The following is a 9,765-nucleotide window of genomic DNA, read 5'->3' as shown; positions in this document are numbered from 1 at the left end:
TTTTTCCACATTATACTCCATCTGCCAAAGCTTTGCCCACTCACTAAACCTATCTGTATCCCTTTTCAGATTCTGTGCATCCTCTTCACAACTTACTTTCCCACCAATCTTTGTATCATCAGCAAATTTGGCTACATTACACTCGGTCCCTTCATCTAAGTCATTATTATAGATTGTAAATAGTTGCGGCCCCAGCACTGATCCCAATGGCACCCCACTAGTTATAGTTTGCCAATCTAAAAATGATCCATTTATCCTGTCTCTCTGTTTTTTGTTAGTTAGCGAATCCTCTTTCCATGCTAATATATTACCCCCAACCCCATGAGCTCTTATCTTGTGCAGAAACCTTTTATGTGGCACCTTATCGAATGCCTTCTGGAAATCCAACTACACCACATCAACTAATTCCCCCTTATCCACCCTGCTCGTTACATCCTCAAAGAACTCGAGCAAATTTGTCAAACATGATTTCCCTTACATAAAACCATGCTGAGTCTGCTTGATTGTATAGGTTGAATCTCTTTAATCCGGCAGCCTTGAGACCTGGCTTGTGCCGGACCAGAGAATTTGCCGGACCATGGGAGGTCATGTCAATCCCAGAGCCCAGACTTAAAAATCCTACTGTCTGCAAAGTTTTAGAATTGCTTCCTACAAAAGCTATTTTTGCTAATCTGTACCTGGAGTACCATGGGCTCCGTACCTTCTATATCGGCTGTGTTGTGGCTATTTTGAAGAAATAGGACCGATCTAGGGAGTGTGCTTGCAGGTTAGAAGTGAGATTTGCCAATGGGTTGCACGACGAGAGGGGCTGCTGTTTGATGTAAGGAGCCCTGTTGTTCAGAGCGGAGGCCGAAGAAGCCATGCTGAAGCTGAGGTGGAGTACATGGAGTGCGGCTCCATCACCCCACTGCCGGTCAACAAGGGAGACGCGGGCAGTGAGCTGTCGGTGTGGTTGGGGTAGTCTCCGGCCGAAGATCCTGTACAGCTACCCATATAGCGACCATTGTTGGCCGAGAGGTGAGAGACAGAATGTTCCGGTAAACCTTCCCATCAACGTTGCTGGGCAAATGTCCATTCATCATGCTGATGCTTCTATCTATAGAAAGGTCATTGGGGGTGCAGGAGATGAGTCCTCTTATCCTTTGGAAGTTATAGTCCTCTTGGATGTGGTTGAACCCTAACCCGTTCACCATGCTGTACATGGGCTTATGGGCTTGGCATTTTCTGCGACAGCACCTTGGTCTGTGCCTGAACGAGCCCTCCTCAAACATGAACTCGCTGGCCAAGTCAATGATGAAGCACTTGTTCAAGGAGAGGTTGTGATGCACAGAGTTCTTCCAGCCTTGGTAGGAACGTTGGAAAAAGGGGAAGCGGCTCTAGAGGAACTGGTAGATCCTGCTGAGAGTCCACTGCTTGGTGGAGAGCTCTGGATAGCCATCACAATCAGGGCTATGTAGGAATACAGCGGATTCTCCGGACGCTGTATGCCAGTGTTTGTTTTCTTAGTTTTGGTAGTGGAGTGGCTGATTCCATCACAGAGGTCTGACAATGATCCGGCCTGGTCATTGTCAGCAGCATTGTCAGCATTACCTGGTTTAAATAAATACTAAAATCCACTCACCTGACACCCTGTCGAGGCCTCACCTCCTCTCTGATCTGGCAGTGCTTCCGCCCGCTCTTTAGTGCCTCTTTCTGTCCCTATGGGAACCCGCGGCTCCTCCAATCCCAACCCTATTTTCAAGTGTGATGGCTGTAAAGCAGTTATCGTGGACATGGGGAAATCATTCACCATTTTCACATATGAAAAGGATTTCCATCCGGCCTCTACGTCCAACATCAAAAAGGTAAGCGGTAGCGCGGGGTGGGTGTTGTTGGGAGGGGGCAGCAACAATGTCACTGAACCCGAGGGCTGCCCACTGACCGGCATTTGTGCCCCAGATCTGTGGCAGCTTTCAGCCTGTTTTGCTTTGGTTGATGTCTGCGCCATTTGGAAGGATCAGCTTTCGTGGGCACCCAAGTGCTTTGTCATGGCCTTTCCCTGTCATCTTTCTTACTATCCATACTCTTAAAAATTACTCAACTTGATGAATGAACACAGGACACAGCGTGGATTGCGACCCCTCGCCGGGAACGGTGCCAGACCAGGGAGGTTACCGGACCAAAGAGTGCCGGATTAGAGAAGTTCAACCTGTATTATAATTTTCTAAATGCCTACTTCCTTAATAATGGACTCCAGCATTTTCCCAATGACAGCTGTTTGGCTAACTGGTCTATAGTTTCCTGCTTTCTGTCTCCCTCCTTTCTTGAATAGGGCGTGACATTTGCGGTTTTCCAATCCGCTAGGATCTCCCCAGAATCCAAGGAATTTTGGTAGATTACAACCAATGCGTCCACTATCTGTGCAGCCACTTCTTTCAAGACCCTAGGATACAGGCCATCAGGTCCAGGGGACCTATCCACCCTTAGTCCAATTAGTTTGCCTAGTACTTTTTCTCTAGTGATAGTGATAATTTTGTTCCCGCTTCCCTATAGCCCCTTAATTATCTCTTATTATTGGAATGCATTTAGTGTCGTTGACTGAAGTCCGATACAAAATATTTGTTTAATGTTTCTGCCATTTCCCTTTTTCCCATTATTAATTCCCCAGTCTCATCCGCTAAGGGACCAACTTTTACTTTAGCTACTCTCTTCCTTTGTAGCCCTGACTGTCTGTTTTTATATTTCTTGCACATTCACTCTCATAATCTATCTCTCATAAATGAAAGTTTTTACATGTAAGCTTCAGCCTCTCCCAAAGTCTGTGCTTGGACTTCATTGCCCTGAATTTCCATGGCCATTGCCATGAAGTTCAATTTCCTGATCTGCAGCTGTAACTTCTGTGGGAGATCAGCAGAACCCCAGAGAATCACCATAGATGGCCACTTTCAGCTGTTTACATCATTTCCCAGGGATCCTACCAATCACCTGCTGAGGTTATGGCACAAGATCAAACTAACCCCTACTAAAATTCGTGATCAATATTTTTGCCCTGAGCTCTGACTATGTAAGTTGAATTTGGATGAACGGGCGAATTTGGAAGGGTGTTGTTTAGTTAGCTCTCTGCATGGGACAGTATTCTTTAGCTCCTGGGATTTTCTGCTCAGCAGAATTTCTTAAAATAATTTTGAATGTAAAAGATGACAAATTTCAAAAGCATTACTGTGGTACAATTTACATTGAGTATTATTTTTCAAAAACAAGAGACTAAGGGTGTAATTGCCCCATGCCCCATTTATGGCGTGCAATTCAAATTAAGTTAAAAAATTCCACCCGACGAAAGCGGATCCTGAGCAAGTCTTGGTGCATGATAAAACATCCAGGCGGTATCGGAGGTGGGGTGGCAGTGGGGTATGAGAGGGGCAGAAGCGCGTCAATGTCACTAAGAACAGCGCTGATGATGTCCATGCGACATGGATGTGCCACATCGCGCTAATGCGTCACAGTGTCCCTACTCTTCACTTAACCGGGAGGGCCACTGCGAATTCTGCAGCTGCTTCCATGGCACCCATTGGGTCAGCAGGGAGGATTTTAGCTAGGCCTGGCACCCAAAAGGGGGTGCCAGACTGCCTGTTGGCGGCCCGGCCGAGCTAGCAACCGCCATTGTCGTTTCGACTGCAAAGTCGGCCGACAAAAAAAAGCTGCCGGCCGTGGCGCAATGCCCTCCCCTTTAAGGGCGGGAGGGGCGCCCTGGCCACCACAGCTTCTTGACCTGCAAAGCTGTCGGTGGCATTGCCCTTAACCAACCTCGCTCCTGTGGGGCAATTTCCTCCATGGGGCATAAAGGGGTCATTGCACACGGCGGTGACGTCATCGCCATGTGCTCCATCGCACAGGGCAGAAACTATGGGGCACGGCACAAAGCCGTTTTCGCTGCCGCCATCCCAGGGCCAATTCCGGGCGGTCATTTCTGCCGCCTGCCCCCCGGGCGAAAAATCCTTATCCGGAGGCATTAATGGGTCTTTCGGAAAGTGGCAATTTTGGCTCCCGTGTGTGTTTCTATGCGTGAGAGAAAGAATGACAGGGTTACAATTATACACCCGTTGTTCCTTTTGTTTTGTGATCTATAGTCTTTAAAAGTGTCTTAAACTGAGCTGTCTTATACCTGATAAACTCCAATGAACCGGAGTCGCAGCATGTCCATAGTGCCTGTTCTGCCTTCAAGTCCACCATAATTAGCACCTGCGAAGAGTCTCTTGGTTACTCTACCAGGAAATAGCAAGACTGGTTAGATGAAAATGACCCGGAGATCCAAGAGCTAATAAACCGCAAACACAAGGCGTTTCTGAATTGGAAAGAGCTCCACATCTTGAATGAAAGAAAGACGACCTACAGGCAACTGAAGACCGAGGTCCAACAAAAAACTCGTGACCTAAAGAAAAAGCACAGGAGATCCAGCATCTAGCCGACAATCATTACGTACGGGGATTTTTTAGTGCAGTCTAGTCCACCTACGGCCCAAGCACTCAAGATCCTATTCAACTGAGAGCCAAGAACGGAGAGGTGCCCATCAAGGACAGAGAGGCAGCCAGTGCCCGCTGGAAGGAGCACTTTGAGATCTTCTCAACCAAGATTCTGTCTTTGTCGTGAGTGTTCTTGACTCCATCCCACAGCATGCTACTAGTCACCAACTCGGCACAATCCCAGTCCGGCATGCAGTTGAAAAGGCCATCTGACAACTGAAAAACAACAAGGCCTCAGGAGCAGATGGAATCCGAGCCAAAGTACTGAAACATGATGAGAAGTACTCTTGGCGCGAATCCATGACTTCATCTTTCTTAACTGGAAGGAGCAGAGCACAGCAGGGGATCTCAGAGACGCCGTAATCGTGACCATCTTCAAGAAAGGGGACAAGTCCAACTGCGGTAATTACAGAGGACTTTCCTTGCTGTCTGCCACAGCAAAAATCATCGTAAGAATCCTCCTCAACCGTCTCCTCCCAGTGGTTGAAGAGTTTCTCCCAGTGTCGCAATGCAGAATCCGCCCACTAAGGGGCACAACGGACACGATCTTCACTGAGCGACAAATGCCAGAAAAATGTAAGGAGCAGCACCAACCTTCGAATATAGCTTTCTTTGTCCTCACAAAGACCTTCGACTCTGTGAACCGCGAGGGATTATGGAGAGTCCTTCTTAAATTTGGCTGTCGTCAAAAATTCATCACCATCCTGCACCTCCTACACGATGACATGCAAGCCGTGATTCTTACCACGGATCCACCACAGACCCAATACAAGTGCAGACAAGAAAGGCTGTATCATCGCACCAACGCTCTTCTCAATCTTCCTTGCTTCAATGCTCCATCACGCCCTTAACAAGCTCTCCGCTAGAGTGGAGTTCATCTACAGCGGGCAATTGTTTAGCCTCTAACACCTCCAGTCCAGGTCCAAGGTTACTTCAACCTCTGTCATTGAATTACAATATACAGATTATGCTTGCGTTTGTACATACTCGAAGACTGAACTCCAAACCATAGTTGACACCTTCACTGAAGCTTACGAAAGTCTGGGCCTCACATTAAACATCAGTGAGACAAAGGTCCTCTACCAACCAGCCTTCGCAACACAGTACTGCTCCCTGATTATCAAGATCCACGATGAGGCCTTGGACAATGTGGACCACTTCACATACCTTGGGTTACTTCTATCAGCAAGGGCAGATATTGAAGACAAAGTCCAACACCGCCTTCGGCCGCCTGTGGAAAAAAGTGTTCGAAGACCAGGATCTCAAACACGGCACCAAGCTCATGGTCTACAGAGCAGTAGTGATACCCGCCCTCCTATATGTTGTATATGTGGACTTGTATTTACTCTGTACAGTCACCAGAGGGCTCATCCCCTGGAATCCCAAGGGATCCCATAATCCCTTGGGAGCACAGGTATTTAAGGAGGCTTCACAGTTTGGAGAGGCACTCTGGAGACCTGCAATAAAAGACTAAGGTCACACTTTACTTTGAGATCGAAGTGTTCAGTCTGGCTCTTTCTCCATACACAACAACTGGCGACGAGATACAGATAACGAACCCAAAGATGCAGAGAACAGTGGGCATCCTGGAGGAATTCGCGGAGGGAGATGATTGGGAAACTTTTGTGGAGCGACTCGACCAATACTTCGTGGCCAACGAACTAGATGGGGAAGAGAGCGCTGCCAAATGAAGGGCGATCTTCCTCGTTGTCTGTGGGGCACCAACGTATGGCCTCATTAAGAATCTGCTCACTCCAGCGAAACCCACGTAGAAATCGCACGATGATTTGTGTACACTGGTCCGAGAGCATTTGAATCCGAAGGAAAGCGTTCTGATGGTGAAGTAACGGTTCTACACCTACAAAAGGTCTGAAGGCCAGGAAATGGTGAGTTATGTCACCGAGCTAAGAAGCCTTGCAGGTCATTGCGAATTTGAAGGACATTTGGAGCACATGCGCAGATACTTATTCATACTTGGCATTGGCCATGAAACCATACTTCGCTAACTTTTGACTGTAGAGACCCCAACCTTGAGTAAGGCTATGGCGATAGCCCAGGTGTTCATTGACACCATTGACAATACGAAGCAAATCTCTCAGCACATAAGTGCTGCTACAAGTACTGTGAACAAAGTGATGTTGTTTTCGAATCGTAACATACAGGGCACGTCACACATTCCTGCAGCTGCACATCCGCAGATGTCTCAGAGTCCACCATCAAGGGTGATAAATGCAAGGTCATTAACACCTTGTTGGCGCTGCGGAGGTGATCATCATTTCCATTCATGCCGATTCAAAGGATACGTTTACAAGGGCTGTGGAACAGTGGGACACCTCCAATGAGTGTGCAGGCGAGCTGCAAATCCTGTTAATCCTGCAAACCACCATGTTGCAGAGGAGGACAGATCCACGGAGGATCACAGCAAACTGGAGCCTCAGATCGAGGAGGCAGAGGTACATGGGGTGCACACATTCACCACGAATTCTCCCCCGATAATGCTAAATGTTGAACTAAATGTACTCCCGGTGTCAATGGAGCTGGACACAGGTACGAGCCAGTCCATCAGGGGCAAAAAGACTTTCGAAAGGTTGTGGTGCAACAAGGCCTCAAGGCCAGTCTTAACTCCAGTTCGCACAAAACTAAGAACTTACACAAAAGAACTGATTCCTGTAATCGTCAGTGCTACCGTAAAGGTCTCTTATGATGGAGCAGTGAACAAGCTACCATTCTGGGTGGTACCGGGCGATGGTCCCACGCTACTTCGCAGGAGCTGGCTGTGAAAGATACGCTGGAACTGGGATGATGTCCGAGCACTATCGCCCGCTGACGACACTTCGTGTGCCCAGGTCTTAAACAAATTTCCTTCGCTGTTTGAACCAGGCATCGGGAAATTCCAAGGAGCACAAGTGCAGATCCACCTAATTCCGGGGGTGTGACCCATCCATCACAAGGCGAGAGCAGTACCATACCTGATGAGAGAAAGGGTAGAGATTGAGCTAGACTGGCTGCAACGAGAGGGCATCATTTCACCGATCGAGTTCAGCTAATGGGCCAGTCCTATTGTTCCAGTCCTCAAGGGAGACAGCACCGTCAGAGTCTGTGGCGATTACAAATGAACTATCAATCGTTTCTCCCTGCAGGACCAATACCCACTACCAAAGGCCGACAACCTCTTTCAATGCTGGCGGGAGAAAAGACGTTCACGAAACTGGATCTGACTTCAGCCTACGTGGCGCAGGAACTGGAGGAAGCATCGAAGGCCTTCACCTGCATCAACACGCACAAAGATCTTTTTGTTTATAATAGATGCCCGTTTGGAATCCGATCAGTGGTGGCGATATTCCAGAGAAACATGGAAAGTTTACTGAAGTCGGTCCCGCACACCGTGGTCTTCCAGGACGACATCTTGTTCACAGGTCGGAAAACAGTCGAGGACCTGCAGAACCTGGAGGTGGTTCTTAGGCGACTCAACTGCGTGGGGCTCAGGTTAAATCGCTCGAAGTGCATTTTCCTGGTGCCTGAAGTGGAGTTCTTGGGAAGGAGGATTGCGGCTGACTTCATCAGGCTAACCAAAGCGAAGATGGATGCAATTGAGAATGCACTGAGGCCACAGAACGTGACGGAGCTGCGGTCGTTTCTAGGACTCTTGAACTACTTTCGTAACTTCTTACCGGGTCTCAGCACACTGCTCGAACCACTACAAGTCTTACTATGAAAAGGGGGCGAACGGGTTTGGGGAAAAAGCCAAGAAAATGCCTTTATAAAAGCGAGAAAATTGTTATGTTCAAACAAATTATTTGTGTTTTATGATCCATAGCATGTGATGCGTCGTCATATGGCGTCGGTTGTGTATTGCGAGAAGCTAATGATTTCGGGAAACTGCAACTGGTTGCTTATGCATTCAGGAATCTGTCTAAGGCTGAGAGAGCCTACTGCATGATTGAAAAAGAAATGTTAGCGTGTGTCTATGGGGTAAAGAAAATGCATCAATACCTGTTTGGGCTAAAATTCGAATTGGAAACTGACCATAAGCCACTTATATTCCAGTTTTCCGAGAGTAAAGGGATCAATACCAATGCATCGGCCCACATCCAGAGATGGGCGCTCACGTTGTCTGCGTACAACTACGCCATCTGCCACAGGCCAGGCACAGAAAACTGCGCCGATGCTCTCAGTAGGCTGCCATTGCCCACCACGGGATTGGAAATGGCACAGCCCACAGATCTAGCCATGGTTATGGAAGCATTTGAGAGTGAGCAATCACTGGTCACTGCCCAGCAGATCAAAACCTGGACAAGCCAGGACACCTTATTGTCTCCAGTCAAAAGTTGTGTGCTTCACGGGAGCTGGTCCAGTGTCCCAATGGAAATGCAGCAAGAGATAAAGCCGTTCCAGTGGCGCAAAGATGAAATGTCTATACAGGCAGACTGCTTTCTGTGGGGCAATTGATTAGTGGTCCCCAAGAAGGGAAGAGACGCCTTCATCAATGACCTCCACAGTACTCACCCAGGCATCGTAATGATGAAAGCATGTAATGTCTGTAAGCTTGTAATGTTTGTAGCTCCACACTGTGGATGTGGACTATTGTGTACTGCAATTGCAGAGTTAATCATTAAACAGAACCAGGCAGATTTCTGGAGGCTTCCGAGAGAGCTGCCTGCCATGTTAGGAGCTGTGCGTGCTGTGCTCTGTGAAGATATCACAAAGCCATAGCCAGATCCCACGTGTGGTGGTCCGGCATCGATGCAGACTTAGAGTCCTGCGTTCACAGATGTTCACAGTTAAGGAATGTACCCAGTGAGGCGCTGCTAAGTTCATGGGCTTGTCCCTCCAAACCATGGTCTAGGGTACACATCGACTATGCAGGACCGTTCTTAGGTAAAATGTTTCTCGTGGTTGTAGACGCGTACTCCAAGTGGATTGAATGTGAGATCATGTCGGGTAGCGCGTCCACTGCCACTACTGAAAGCCTGTGGGCCATGGTTGCCACACATGGCTTACTCGATGTCTTGGTAAACGACAACGGGCCATGTTTTACCAGTGCTGAGTTCAAAGAATTCATGACCGTAACGGGATCAAGCATGTCACATGGTCCAATGGTCAGGCAGAGAGAGCGGTGCAAACCATCAAGCAAAGCTTGCAGAGGGTAACTGAAGGCTCACTGCACACTCGCCTATCCCGAGTCCTGCTTTGCTACCGCACGACACCCCACTCACTCACTGGGATCCCACCTGCTGAACTGCTCAAAAGAGCACTTAAGACAAGA

At 48.2% G+C, this 9,765-nt stretch overlaps 1 pseudogene; it reads right to left on the bottom strand.

Annotated features, from left to right (window-relative positions):
* Positions 1 to 703: 703 nt before the first annotated feature.
* On the bottom strand, positions 704 to 1,774 carry LOC139264097 (forkhead box protein F1-like; annotated as a pseudogene).
* Between the last annotated feature and the right edge of the window lie 7,991 nt (positions 1,775 to 9,765).

Source organism: Pristiophorus japonicus, chromosome 5 (genome assembly GCF_044704955.1).
Source record: "Pristiophorus japonicus isolate sPriJap1 chromosome 5, sPriJap1.hap1, whole genome shotgun sequence".
In the NCBI taxonomy this organism is placed as follows: Eukaryota; Metazoa; Chordata; class Chondrichthyes; family Pristiophoridae; genus Pristiophorus; species Pristiophorus japonicus.
The sequence above is the reverse complement of the archived record's forward strand: the minus strand, read 5'-3'. Positions and strand labels throughout refer to the sequence as shown.